This window comes from Oncorhynchus kisutch, linkage group LG4 (assembly GCF_002021735.2).
Source record: "Oncorhynchus kisutch isolate 150728-3 linkage group LG4, Okis_V2, whole genome shotgun sequence".
Classification (NCBI taxonomy): Eukaryota; Metazoa; Chordata; class Actinopteri; order Salmoniformes; family Salmonidae; genus Oncorhynchus; species Oncorhynchus kisutch.
This window is the reverse complement of record NC_034177.2, coordinates 2,765,163-2,780,975: the sequence shown is the minus strand read 5'-3', so window position 1 is coordinate 2,780,975 and position 15,813 is coordinate 2,765,163. Positions and strand designations below refer to the sequence as shown.

Genomic DNA, 15,813 nt, shown 5'->3' with positions numbered 1-15,813 from the left:
TCTCAGCTGATATATAGTACCTGGTTGATCTCAGCTGATATATAGTACCTGGTTGTTCTCAGCTGATATATAGTACCTGGTTGTTCTCAGCTGATATATAGTACCTGGTGGTTCTCAGCTGATATATAGTACCTGGTTGTTCTCAGCTGATATATAGTACCTGGTTGTTCTCAGCTGATATATAGTGCCTGGTTGTTCTCAGCTGATATAAAGTACCTGGTGGTTCTCAGCTGATATATAGTACCTGGTGGTTCTCAGCTGATATATAGTACACGGTTGTTCTCTGCTGATATATAGTACCTGGTTGTTCTCAGCTGATATATAGTACCTGGTTGTTCTCAGCTGATATATAGTACCTGGTTGTTCTCAGCTGATATATAGTACCTGGTTGTTCTCCGCTGATATATAGTACCTGGTTGTTCTCAGCTGATATATAGTACCTGATCGTTTCCAGCTGATATATAGTACCTGGTTGTTCTCGGCTGATATATAGTACCTGGTTGTTCTCGGTTGATATATAGTACCTGGTTGTTCTCGGCTGATATATAGTACCTGGTGGTTCTCAGCTGATATATAGTACCTGGTTGTTCTCAGCTGATATATAGTACCTGGTGGTTTCAGCTGATATATAGTACCTGGTGGTTTCAGCTGATATATAGTACCTGGTCATTCTCAGCTGATATATAGTACCTGGTTGTTCTCAGCATTATAGTACCTGGTGGTTCTCAGCTGATATGTAGTACCTGGTGGTTCTCAGCTGATATGTAGTACCTGGTGGTTCTCAGCTGATATGTAGTACCTGGTTGTTCTCAGCATTATAGTACCTGGTGGTTCTCAGCTGATATGTAGTACCTGGTTGTTCTCAGCTGATATATAGTACCTGGTTGTTCTCAGCTGATATATAGTACCTGGTCGTTCTCAGCATTTTAGTACCTGGTCGTTCTCAGCATTATAGTACCTGGTCATTCTCAGCATTATAGTACCTGGTCGTTCTCAGCATTATAGTACCTGGTTGTTCTCAGCTGATATATAGTACCTGGTCGTTCTCAGCTGATATATAGTACCTGGTTGTTCTCAGCATTATAGTACCTGGTCGTTCTCAGCTGATATATAGTACCTGGTGGTTCTCAGCTGATATATAGTACCTGTTCGTTCTCAGCTGATATGTAGTACCTGGTCGTTCTCAGCATTATAGTACCTGGTTGTTCTCGGCAGATATATAGTACCTGGTGGTTCTCAGCTGATATATAGTACCTGGTCGTTCTCAGCTGATATATAGTACCTGGTTGTTCTCAGCTGATATATAGTACCTGGTTGTTCTCAGCTGATATATAGTACCTGGTCGTTCTCAGCTGATATATAGTACCTGGTCGTTCTCAGCATTATAGTACTTGGTCGTTCTCAGCTGATATATAGTACCTGGTCGTTCTCAGCTGATATATAGTACCTGGTCGTTCTCAGCTGATATATAGTATCTGGTTGTTCTCAGCATTATAGTACCTGGTTGTTCTCAGCTGATATATAGTACCTGGTCGTTCTCAGCTGATATATAGTACCTGGTTGTTCTGTTCTCAGCTGATATATCGTACCTGGTCGTTCTCAGCTGATATATAGTACCTGGTCGTTCTCAGCTGATATATAGTACCTGGCCGTTCTCAGCTGATATATAGTACCTGGTCGTTCTCAGCTGATATATAGTACCTGGTCGGTCTCAGCTGATATATAGTACCTGGTCGTTCTCGGCTGATATATAGTACCTGGTTGTTCTCAGCATTATAGTACCTGGTTGTTCTCAGATGATATATAGTACCTGGTCGTTCCCAGCTGATATATAGTACCTGGTTGTTCTCAGCATTATACTACCTGGCCGTTCTCAGCTGATATATAGTACCTGGTTGTTCTCAGCTGATATATAGTACCTGGTCATTCTCAGCTGATGTATAGTACCTGGTCGTTCTCAGCTGATATATAGTACCTGGTCGGTCTCAGCTGATATATAGTACCTGGTCGTTCTCGGCTGATATATAGTACCTGGTTGTTCTCAGCATTATAGTACCTGGTTGTTCTCAGATGATATATAGTACCTGGTCGTTCCCAGCTGATATATAGTACCTGGTTGTTCTCAGCATTATACTACCTGGCCGTTCTCAGCTGATATATAGTACCTGGTTGTTCTCAGCTGATATATAGTACCTGGTCATTCTCAGCTGATATATAGTACCTGGTCATTCTCAGCTGATATATAGTACCTGGTTGTTCTCAGCATTATAGTACCAGGTGGTTCTCAGCTGATATATGGTACCTGGTTGTTCTCAGCTGATATATAGTACCTGGTTGTTCTCGGCTGATATATAGTACCTGGTCGTTCCCAGCTGATATATAGTACCTGGTCATTCTCAGCATTATAGTACCAGGTGGTTCTCAGCTGATATATAGTACCTGGTCGTTCTCAGCTGATATATAGTACCTGGTCGTTCTCAGCTGATATATAGTACCTGGTCGTTCTCAGCTGATATAGTACCTGGTTGTTCTCAGCTGACATATAGTACCTGGTTGTTCTCAGCTGATATATAGTACCTGGTCGTTCTCAGCTAATATATAGTACCTGGTTGTTCTCAGCATTATAGTACCTGGTCGTTCTCAGCTGATGTATAGTACCTGGTCGTTCTCAGCTGATATATAGTACCTGGCCGTTCTCAGCATTATAGTACCTGGTTGTTCTCAGCTGATATGTAGTACCTGGTTGTTCTCAGCTGATATATAATACCTGATCATTCTCAGCTGATATATAGTACCTGGTCATCTCAGCATTATAGTACCTGGTTGTTCTCAGCTGATATATAGTACCTGGTCGTTCTCAGCATTATAGTACCAGGTGGTTCTCAGCTGATATATGGTAGCAGGTTGTTCTCAGCTGATATATAGTGCCTGGTTGTTCTCAGCATTATAGTACCTGGTTGTTCTCAGCTGATATATAGTGCCTGGTCGTTCTCAGCTGATATATAGTACCTGGTTGTTCTCAACATTATAGTACCAGGTGGTTCTCAGCTGATATATAGTACCTGGTTGTTCTCAGCTGATATATAGTACCAGGTGGTTCTCAGCTGATATGTAGTACCTGGTTGTTCTCAGCATTATAGTACCTGGTGGTTTTCAGCTGATATGTAGTACCTGGTTGTTCTCAGCTGATATATAGTACCTGGTTGTTCTCAGCTGATATATAGTACCTGGTCGTTCTCAGCATTTTAGCACCTGGTCGTTCTCAGCATTATAGTACCTGGTCGTTCTCAGCATTATAGTACCTGGTCGTTCTCAGCATTATAGTACCTGGTTGTTCTCAGCTGATATATAGTACCTGGCCGTTCTCAGCTGATATATAGTACCTGGTTGTTCTCAGCATTATAGTACCTGCTCGTTCTCAGCTGATATATAGTACCTGGTCGTTCTCAGCTGATATATAGTACCTGGTCGTTCTCAGCTGATATATAGTACCTGGTCGTTCTCAGCATTATAGTACCTGGTTGTTCTCGGCTGATGTATAGTACCTGGTGGTTCTCAGCTGATATATAGTACCTGGTCGTTCTCAGCTGATATATAGTACCTGGTTGTTCTCAGCTGATATATAGTACCTGGTTGTTCTCAGCTGATATATAGTACCTGGTCGTTCTCAGCTGATATATAGTACCTGGTTGTTCTCGGCATTATAGTACCTGGTTGTTATCAGCTGATATATAGTACCTGGTCGTTCTCAGCTGATATATAGTACCTGGTCGTTCTCAGCATTATAGTACTTGGTTGTTCTCAGCTGATATATAGTACCTGGTCGTTCTCAGCTGATATATAGTATCTGGTTGTTCTCAGCATTATAGTACCTGGTTGTTCTCAGCTGATATATAGTACCTGGTCGTTCTCAGCTGATATATAGTACCTGGTTGTTCTGTTCTCAGCTGATATATCGTACCTGGTCGTTCTCATCTGATATATAGTACCTGGTCGTTCTCAGCTGATATGTAGTACCTGGCCGTTCTCAGCTGATATATAGTACCTGGCCGTTCTCAGCTGATATATAGTACCTGGTCGTTCTCAGCTGATATATAGTACCTGGTCGTTCTCAGCTGATGTATAGTACCTGGTCGTTCTCAGCTGATATATAGTACCTGGTCGGTCTCAGCTGATATATAGTACCTGGTCGTTCTCGGCTGATATATAGTACCTGGTTGTTCTCAGCATTATAGTACCTGGTTGTTCTCAGATGATATATAGTACCTGGTCGTTCCCAGCTGATATATAGTACCTGGTTGTTCTCAGCATTATACTACCTGGCCGTTCTCAGCTGATATATAGTACCTGGTTGTTCTCTGCTGATATATAGTACCTGGTCATTCTCAGCTGATATATAGTACCTGGTCATTCTCAGCCGATATATAGTACCTGGTCGTTCTCAGCATTATAGTACCAGGTGGTTCTCAGCTGATATATGGTACCTGGTTGTTCTCAGCTGATATATAGTACCTGGTTGTTCTCAGCTGATATATGGTACCTGGTTGTTCTCAGCTGATATATAGTACCTGGTTGTTCTCAGCTGATATATAGTACCAGGTGGTTCTCAGCTGATATATGGTACCTGGTTGTTCTCAGCTGATATATAGTACCTGGTCGTTCCCAGCTGATATATAGTACCTGGTCATTCTCAGCATTATAGTACCAGGTGGTTCTCAGCTGATATATAGTACCTGGTCGTTCTCAGCTGATATATAGTACCTGGTCGTTCTCAGCTGATATATAGTACCTGGTCGTTCTCAGCTGATATATAGTACATGGTTGTTCTCAGCTGATATATAGTACCTGGTTGTTCTCAGCATTATAGTACCTGGTCGTTCTCAGCTGATATATAGTACCTCGTTGTTCTCAGCATTATAGTACCTGGTCGTTCTCAGCTGATGTATAGTACCTGGTTGTTCTCAGCTGATATATAGTACCTGGTCGTTCTCAGCATTATAGTACCTGGTTGTTCTCAGCTGATATGTAGTACCTGGTTGTTCTCAGCTGATATATAATACCTGATCATTCTCGGCTGATATATAGTACCTGGTCATCTCAGCATTATAGTACCTGGTTGTTCTCAGCTGATATATAGTACCTGGTCGTTCTCAGCATTATAGTACCAGGTTGTTCTCAGCTGATATATGGTAGCAGGTTGTTCTCAGCTGATATATAGTGCCTGGTTGTTCTCAGCATTATAGTACCTGGTTGTTCTCAGCTGATATATAGTGCCTGGTCGTTCTCAGCTGATATATAGTACCTGGTTGTTCTCAACATTATAGTACCAGGTGGTTCTCAGCTGATATATAGTACCTGGTTGTTCTCAGCATTATAGTACCAGGTGGTTCTCAGCTGATATATGGTACCTGGTTGTTCTCAGCTGATATATAGTACCTGGTTGTTCTCAGCTGATATATAGTACCTGGTCGTTCTCAGCTGATATATCGTACCTGGTCGTTCTCAGCTGATAAATAGTACCTGGTTGGTTCTCAGCTGATATATAGGAGCTGGTTGTTCTCAGCATTATAGTACCTGGTTGTTCTCAGCTGATATATAGTACCTGGTCGTTCTCAGCATTATAGTACCTGGTTGTTCTCAGCGTTATAGTACCTGGTTGTTCTCAGCTAATATATAGTACCTGGTTGTTCTCAGCTGATATATATAGTACCTGGTCATTCTCAGCTGATATATAGTACCTGGTTGTTCTCAGCTGCTATATAGTACCTGGTCGTTCTCAGCTGATATATAGTACCTGGTTGTTATCAGCTCTATATATTACCTGGTCGTTCTCAGCTGATGTATAGTACCTGGTCGTTCTCAGCTGCTATATAGTACCTGGTCGGTCTCATCTGATATATAGTACCTGGTCGTTCTCGGCTGATATATAGTACCTGGTTGTTCTCAGATGATATATAGTACCTGGTCGTTCCCAGCTGATATATAGTACCTGGTTGTTCTCAGCATTATACTACCTGGCCGTTCTCAGCTGATATATAGTACCTGGTTGTTCTCAGCTGATATATACTACCTGGTCGTTCTCAGCATTATAGTACCTGGTTGTTCTCAGCTGATATATAGTACCTGGTCGTTCTCAGCATTATAGTACCAGGTGGTTCTCAGCTGATATATAGTACCTGGTCGTTCTCAGCTGATATATAGTACCTGGTCGTTCTCAGCTGATATATAGTACCTGGTCGTTCTCAGCTGATATATTGTACCTGGTTGTTCTCAGCTGATGTATAGTACCCGGTCGTTCTCAGCTGATATATAGTACCTGGTTGTTCTCAGCTGATATATAGTACCTGGTCGTTCTCAGCCGATATATAGTACCTGGTCGTTCTCAGCATTATAGTACCTGGTGGTTCTCAGCTGATATATAGTACCTGGTTGTTCTCAGCTGATATATAGTACCTGGTCGTTCTCAGCTGATATATAGTACCTGGTTGTTCTCAGCGTTATAGTACCTGGTTGTTCTCATCTAATATATAGTACCTGGTTGTTCTCAGCTGATATATATAGTACCTGGTCATTCTCAGCTGATATATAGTACCTGGTCGTTCTCAGCTGATATATAGTACCTGGTTGTTCTCAGCTGATATATAGTACCTGGTTGTTCTCAGCTGATATATAGTACCTGGTTGTTATCAGCTCTATATATTACCTGGTTGTTCTCAGCTGATGTATAGTACCTGGTCGTTCTCAGCTGATATATAGTACCTGGTTGTTCTCAGCATTATAGTACCTGGTTGTTCTCATATGATATATAGTACCTGGTCGTTCCCAGCTGATATATAGTACCTGGTTGTTCTCAGCATTATACTACCTGGCCGTTCTCAGCTGATATATAGTACCTGGTCGTTCTCAGCATTATAGTACCTGGTTGTTCTCAGCTGATATATAGTACCTGGACTTTCTCAGCATTATAGTACCAGGTGGTTCTCAGCTGATATATGGTACCTGGTTGTTCTCAGCTGATATATAGTACCTGGTTGTTCTCAGCTGATATATGGTACATGGTTGTTCTCAGCTGATATATAGTACCTGGTCGTTCTCAGCTGATATATAGTACCAGGTGGTTCTCAGCTGATATATAGTACCTGGTCGTTCTCGGCATTATAGTACCAGGTGGTTCTCAGCTGATATATAGTACCTGGTCGTTCTCAGCATTATAGTACCTGGTGGTTCTCAGCTGATATATAGTACCTGGTCGTTCTCAGCTGATATATAGTACCTGGTTGTTCTCAGCTAATATATAGTACCTGGTTGTTCTCAGCTGATATATATATAGTACCTGGTCATTCTCAGCTGATATATAGTACCTGGTCGTTCTCAGCTGATATATAGTACCTGGTCGTTCTCAGCTGATATATAGTACCTGGTCGTTCTCAGCTGATATATAGTACCTGGTTGTTATCAGCTCTATATATTACCTGGTCGTTCTCTGCTGATGTATAGTACCTGGTCGTTCTCAGCTGATATATAGTACCTGGTCGGTCTCAGCTGATATATAGTACCTGGTCGTTCTCGGCTGATATATAGTACCTGGTTGTTCTCAGCAGTATAGTACCTGGTTGTTCTCAGATGATATATAGTACCTGGTTGTTCCCAGCTGATATATAGTACCTGGTTGTTCTCAGCTGATATATAGTACCTGGTCGTTCTCAGCATTATAGTACCTGGTTGTTCTCAGCTGATATATAGTACCTGGTCGTTCTCAGCATTATTGTACCAGGTGGTTCTCAGCTGATATATGGTACCTGGTTGTTCTCGGCTGATATATAGTACCTGGTTGTTCTCAGCTGATATATAGTACCTGGTCGTTCTCGGCATTATAGTACCAGGTGGTTCTCAGCTGATATATAGTACCTGGTCGTTCTCAGCTGATATATAGTACCTGGTCGTTTTCAGCTGATATATAGTACCTGGTCGTTCTCAGCTGATATATAGTACCTGGTTTTTCTCAGCTGATGTATAGTACCTGGTCGTTCTCAGCTGATATATAGTACCTGGTTGTTCTCAGCTGATATATAGTACCTAGTTGTTCTCAGCATTATAGTACCTGGTCGTTCTCAGCTGATATATAGTACCTGGTCGTTCTCAGCTGATATATAGTACCTGGTCGTTCTCAGCATTATAGTACCTGGTTGTTCTCAGCTGATATGTAGTACCTGGTTGTTCTCAGCTGATATATAATACCTGATCATTCTCAGCTGATATATAGTACCTGGTCATCTCAGCATTATAGTACCTGGTCGTTCTCAGCTGATATATAGTACCTGGTCGTTCTCAGCTGATAAATAGTACCTGGTTGGTTCTCAGCTGATATATAGGAGCTGGTTGTTCTCAGCATTATAGTACCTGGTTGTTCTCAGCTGATATATAGTATCTGGTCGTTCTCAGCATTATAGTACCTGGTGGTTCTCAGCTGATATATAGTACCTGGTTGTTCTCAGCTGATATATAGTACCTGGTCGTTCTCAGCTGATATATAGTACCTGGTTGTTCTCAGCGTTATAGTACCTGGTTGTTCTCAGCTAATATATAGTACCTGGTTGTTCTCAGCTGATATGTATAGTACCTGGCCATTCTCAGCTGCTATATAGTACCTGGTCGTTCTCAGCTGATATATAGTACCCGGTCGTTCTCAGCCGATATATAGTACCTGGTTGTTCTCAGCTGATATATAGTACCTGGTTGTTCTCAGCTGATATATAGTACCTGGTTGTTATCAGCTCTATATATTACCTGGTCGTTCTCAGCTGATATATAGTACCTGGTTGTTCTCAGATGATATATAGTACCTGGTTGTTCTCAGCTGATATATAGTACCTGGTCGTTCTCAGCTGATATATAGTACCTGGTCGGTCTCAGCTGATATATAGTACCTGGTCGTTCTCGGCTGATATATAGTACCTGGTTGTTCTCAGATGATATATAGTACCTGGTCGTTCCCAGCTGATATATAGTACCTGGTTGTTCTCAGCATTATACTACCTGGCTGTTCTCAGCTGATATATAGTACCTGGTTGTTCTTTGCTGATATATAGTACCTGGTCGTTCTCAGCATTATAGTACCTGGTTGTTCTCATCTGATATATAGTACCTGGTTGTTATCAGCTCTATATATTACCTGGTTGTTCTCAGCTGATGTATAGTACCTGGTCGTTCTCAGCTGATATATAGTACCTGGTTGTTCTCAGCATTATAGTACCTGGTTGTTCTCAGATGATATATAGTACCTGGTCGTTCCCAGCTGATATATAGTACCTGGTTGTTCTCAGCATTATACTACCTGGCCGTTCTCAGCATTATACTACCTGGCCGTTCTCAGCTGATATATAGTACCTGGTCGTTCTCAGCATTATAGTACTTGGTTGTTCTCAGCTGATATATAGTACCTGGTCGTTCTCAGCATTATAGTACCAGGTGGTTCTCAGCTGATATATGGTACCTGGTTGTTCTCAGCTGATATATAGTACCTGGTTGTGCTCAGCTGATATATGGTACATGGTTGTTCTCAGCTGATATATAGTACCTGGTCGTTCTCAGCTGATATATAGTACCAGGTGGTTCTCAGCTGATATATGGTACCTGGTTGTTCTCAGCTGATATATAGTACCTGGTCGTTCCCAGCTGATATATAGTACCTGGTCGTTCTCGGCATTATAGTACCAGGTGGTTCTCAGCTGATATATAGTACCTGGTCGTTCTCAGCTGATATATAGTACCTGGTTGTTCTCAGCTGATGTATAGTACCTGGTCGTTCTCCGCTGATATATAGTACCTGGTTGTTCTCAGCTGATATATAGTACCTAGTTGTTCTCAGCATTATAGTACATGGTCGTTCTCAGCTGATATATAGTACCTGGTTGTTCTCAGCATTATAGTACCTGGTCGTTCTCAGCTGATATATAGTACCTGGTCGTTCTCAGCTGATATATAGTACCTGGTCGTTCTCAGCATTATAGTACCTGGTTGTTCTCAGCTGATATGTAGTACCTGGTTGTTCTCAGCTGATATATAATACCTGATCATTCTCAGCTGATATATAGTACCTGGTCATCTCAGCATTATAGTACCTGGTTGTTCTCAGCTGATATATAGTACCTGGTCGTTCTCAGCATTATAGTACCAGGTGGTTCTCAGCTGATATATGGTAGCTGGTTGTTCTCAGCTGATATATAGTACCTGGTCGTTCTCAGCTGATATATAGTACCAGGTTGTTCTCAACATTATAGTACCAGGTGGTTCTCAGCTGATATATAGTACCAGGTGGTTCTCAGCTGATATATGGTACCTGGTTGTTCTCAGCTGATATATAGTACCTGGTTGTTCTCAGCTGATATATAGTACCTGGTCGTTCTCAGCTGATATATAGTACCTGGTCGTTCTCAGCTGATAAATAGTACCTGGTTGGTTCTCAGCTGATATATAGGAGCTGGTTGTTCTCAGCATTATAGTACCTGGTTGTTCTCAGCTGATATATAGTATCTGGTCGTTCTCAGCATTATAGTACCTGGTCGTTCTCAGCATTATAGTACCTGGTGGTTCTCAGCTGATATATAGTACCTGGTTGTTCTCAGCTGATATATAGTACCTGGTCGTTCTCAGCTGATATATAGTACCTGGTTGTTCTCAGCTAATATATAGTACCTGGTTGTTCTCAGCTGATATATAGTACCTGGTTGTTCTCTGCTGATATATAGTACCTGGTCGTTCTCAGCATTATAGTACCTGGTTGTTCTCATCTGATATATAGTACCTGGTTGTTATCAGCTCTATATATTACCTGGTTGTTCTCAGCTGATGTATAGTACCTGGTCGTTCTCAGCTGATATATAGTACCTGGTTGTTCTCAGCATTATAGTACCTGGTTGTTCTCAGATGATATATAGTACCTGGTCGTTCCCAGCTGATATATAGTACCTGGTTGTTCTCAGCATTATACTACCTGGCCGTTCTCAGCATTATACTACCTGGCCGTTCTCAGCTGATATATAGTACCTGGTCGTTCTCAGCATTATAGTACCTGGTTGTTCTCAGCTGATATATAGTACCTGGTCGTTCTCAGCATTATAGTACCAGGTGGTTCTCAGCTGATATATGGTACCTGGTTGTTCTCAGCTGATATATAGTACCTGGTTGTGCTCAGCTGATATATGGTACATGGTTGTTCTCAGCTGATATATAGTACCTGGTCGTTCTCAGCTGATATATAGTACCAGGTGGTTCTCAGCTGATATATGGTACCTGGTTGTTCTCAGCTGATATATAGTACCTGGTCGTTCCCAGCTGATATATAGTACCTGGCCGTTCTCGGCATTATAGTACCAGGTGGTTCTCAGCTGATATATAGTACCTGGTCGTTCTCAGCTGATATATAGTACCTGGTTGTTCTCAGCTGATGTATAGTACCTGGTCGTTCTCAGCTGATATATAGTACCTGGTTGTTCTCAGCTGATATATAGTACCTAGTTGTTCTCAGCATTATAGTACATGGTCGTTCTCAGCTGATATATAGTACCTGGTTGTTCTCGGCATTATAGTACCTGGTCGTTCTCAGCTGATATATAGTACCTGGTCGTTCTCAGCTGATATATAGTACCTGGTCGTTCTCAGCATTATAGTACCTGGTTGTTCTCAGCTGATATGTAGTACATGGTTGTTCTCAGCTGATATATAATACCTGATCATTCTCAGCTGATATATAGTACCTGGTCATCTCAGCATTATAGTACCTGGTTGTTCTCAGCTGATATATAGTACCTGGTCGTTCTCAGCATTATAGTACCAGGTGGTTCTCAGCTGATATATGGTAGCTGGTTGTTCTCAGCTGATATATAGTACCTGGTCGTTCTCAGCTGATATATAGTACCAGGTTGTTCTCAACATTATAGTACCAGGTGGTTCTCGGCTGATATATAGTACCTGGTTGTTCTCAGATGATATATAGTACCTGGTCGTTCCCAGCTGATATATAGTACCTGGTTGTTCTCAGCATTATACTACCTGGCCGTTCTCAGCTGATATATAGTACCTGGTTGTTCTCTGCTGATATATAGTACCTGGTCGTTCTCAGCATTATAGTACCTGGTTGTTCTCAGATGATATATAGTACCTGGTTGTTCTCAGCTGATATATAGTACCTGGTCGTTCTCAGCTGATATATAGTACCTGGTCGGTCTCAGCTGATATATAGTACCTGGTCGTTCTCGGCTGATATATAGTACCTGGTTGTTCTCAGCTGATATATAGTACCTGGTCGTTCTCGGCATTATAGTACCAGGTGGTTCTCAGCTGATATATAGTACCTGGTCGTTCTCAGCTGCTATATAGTACCCGGTCGTTCTCAGCTGATATATAGTACCTGGTTGTTCTCAGCTGATATATAGTACCTGGTTGTTCTCAGCTGATATATAGTACCTGGTTGTTCTCAGCTGATATATAGTACCTGGTTGTTCTCAGCTGATATATAGTACCTGGTTGTTATCAGCTCTATATAGTACCTGGTCGTTCTCAGCTGATATATAGTACCTGGTTGTTCTCAGATGATATATAGTACCTGGTTGTTCTCAGATGATATATAGTACCTGGTCGTTCTCAGCTGATATATAGTACCTGGTCGGTCTCAGCTGATATATAGTACCTGGTCGTTCTCGGCTGATATATAGTACCCGGTTGTTCTCAGATGATATATAGTACCTGGTCGTTCCCAGCTGATATATAGTACCTGGTTGTTCTCAGCATTATACTACCTGGCCGTTCTCAGCTGATATATAGTACCTGGTTGTTCTTTGCTGATATATAGTACCTGGTCGTTCTCAGCATTATAGTACCTGGTTGTTCTCATCTGATATATAGTACCTGGTTGTTATCAGCTCTATATATTACCTGGTTGTTCTCAGCTGATGTATAGTACCTGGTCGTTCTCAGCTGATATATAGTACCTGGTTGTTCTCAGCATTATAGTACCTGGTTGTTCTCAGATGATATATAGTACCTGGTCGTTCCCAGCTGATATATAGTACCTGGTTGTTCTCAGCATTATACTACCTGGCCGTTCTCAGCATTATACTACCTGGCCGTTCTCAGCTGATATATAGTACCTGGTCGTTCTCAGCATTATAGTACTTGGTTGTTCTCAGCTGATATATAGTACCTGGTCGTTCTCAGCATTATAGTACCAGGTGGTTCTCAGCTGATATATGGTACCTGGTTGTTCTCAGCTGATATATAGTACCTGGTTGTGCTCAGCTGATATATGGTACATGGTTGTTCTCAGCTGATATATAGTACCTGGTCGTTCTCAGCTGATATATAGTACCAGGTGGTTCTCAGCTGATATATGGTACCTGGTTGTTCTCAGCTGATATATAGTACCTGGTCGTTCCCAGCTGATATATAGTACCTGGTCGTTCTCGGCATTATAGTACCAGGTGGTTCTCAGCTGATATATAGTACCTGGTCGTTCTCAGCTGATATATAGTACCTGGTTGTTCTCAGCTGATGTATAGTACCTGGTCGTTCTCAGCTGATATATAGTACCTGGTTGTTCTCAGCTGATATATAGTACCTAGTTGTTCTCAGCATTATAGTACATGGTCGTTCTCAGCTGATATATAGTACCTGGTTGTTCTCGGCATTATAGTACCTGGTCGTTCTCAGCTGATATATAGTACCTGGTCGTTCTCAGCTGATATATAGTACCTGGTCGTTCTCAGCATTATAGTACCTGGTTGTTCTCAGCTGATATGTAGTACCTGGTTGTTCTCAGCTGATATATAATACCTGATCATTCTCAGCTGATATATAGTACCTGGTCATCTCAGCATTATAGTACCTGGTTGTTCTCAGCTGATATATAGTACCTGGTCGTTCTCAGCATTATAGTACCAGGTGGTTCTCAGCTGATATATGGTAGCTGGTTGTTCTCAGCTGATATATAGTACCTGGTCGTTCTCAGCTGATATATAGTACCAGGTTGTTCTCAACATTATAGTACCAGGTGGTTCTCAGCTGATATATAGTACCAGGTGGTTCTCAGCTGATATATGGTACCTGGTTGTTCTCAGCTGATATATAGTACCTGGTTGTTCTCAGCTGATATATAGTACCTGGTCGTTCTCAGCTGATATATAGTACCTGGTCGTTCTCAGCTGATAAATAGTACCTGGTTGGTTCTCAGCTGATATATAGGAGCTGGTTGTTCTCAGCATTATAGTACCTGGTTGTTCTCAGCTGATATATAGTATCTGGTCGTTCTCAGCATTATAGTACCTGGTCGTTCTCAGCATTATAGTACCTGGTGGTTCTCAGCTGATATATAGTACCTGGTTGTTCTCAGCTGATATATAGTACCTGGTTGTTCTCAGCTAATATATAGTACCTGGTTGTTCTCAGCTGATATATAGTACCTGGTTGTTCTCTGCTGATATATAGTACCTGGTCGTTCTCAGCATTATAGTACCTGGTTGTTCTCATCTGATATATAGTACCTGGTTGTTATTAGCTCTATATATTACCTGGTTGTTCTCAGCTGATGTATAGTACCTGGTCGTTCTCAGCTGATATATAGTACCTGGTTGTTCTCAGCATTATAGTACCTGGTTGTTCTCAGATGATATATAGTACCTGGTCGTTCCCAGCTGATATATAGTACCTGGTTGTTCTCAGCATTATACTACCTGGCCGTTCTCAGCATTATACTACCTGGCCGTTCTCAGCTGATATATAGTACCTGGTCGTTCTCAGCATTATAGTACCTGGTTGTTCTCAGCTGATATATAGTACCTGGTCGTTCTCAGCATTATAGTACCAGGTGGTTCTCAGCTGATATATGGTACCTGGTTGTTCTCAGCTGATATATAGTACCTGGTTGTGCTCAGCTGATATATGGTACATGGTTGTTCTCAGCTGATATATAGTACCTGGTCGTTCTCAGCTGATATATAGTACCAGGTGGTTCTCAGCTGATATATGGTACCTGGTTGTTCTCAGCTGATATATAGTACCTGGTCGTTCCCAGCTGATATATAGTACCTGGTCGTTCTCGGCATTATAGTACCAGGTGGTTCTCAGCTGATATATAGTACCTGGTCGTTCTCAGCTGATATATAGTACCTGGTTGTTCTCAGCTGATGTATAGTACCTGGTCGTTCTCAGCTGATATATAGTACCTGGTTGTTCTCAGCTGATATATAGTACCTAGTTGTTCTCAGCATTATAGTACATGGTCGTTCTCAGCTGATATATAGTACCTGGTTGTTCTCGGCATTATAGTACCTGGTCGTTCTCAGCTGATATATAGTACCTGGTCGTTCTCAGCTGATATATAGTACCTGGTCGTTCTCAGCATTATAGTACCTGGTTGTTCTCAGCTGATATGTAGTACCTGGTTGTTCTCAGCTGATATATAATACCTGATCATTCTCAGCTGATATATAGTACCTGGTCATCTCAGCATTATAGTACCTGGTTGTTCTCAGCTGATATATAGTACCTGGTCGTTCTCAGCATTATAGTACCAGGTGGTTCTCAGCTGATATATGGTAGCTGGTTGTTCTCAGCTGATATATAGTACCTGGTCGTTCTCAGCTGATATATAGTACCAGGTTGTTCTCAACATTATAGTACCAGGTGGTTCTCAGCTGATATATAGTACCAGGTGGTTCTCAGCTGATATATGGTACCTGGTTGTTCTCAGCTGATATATAGTACCTGGTTGTTCTCAGCTGATATATAGTACCTGGTCGTTCTCAGCTGATATATAGT

The 15,813-nt window shown here is 41.7% G+C and overlaps 1 protein-coding gene across 2 annotated transcripts in view; it reads left to right on the top strand.

The window, feature by feature from the left end:
* tprg1 (tumor protein p63 regulated 1) overlaps window positions 1-15,813 on the top strand; it is a 104,259-nt gene that overhangs the window by 5,387 nt on the left and 83,059 nt on the right. The gene's annotated exons all lie outside the window — the stretch shown is intronic.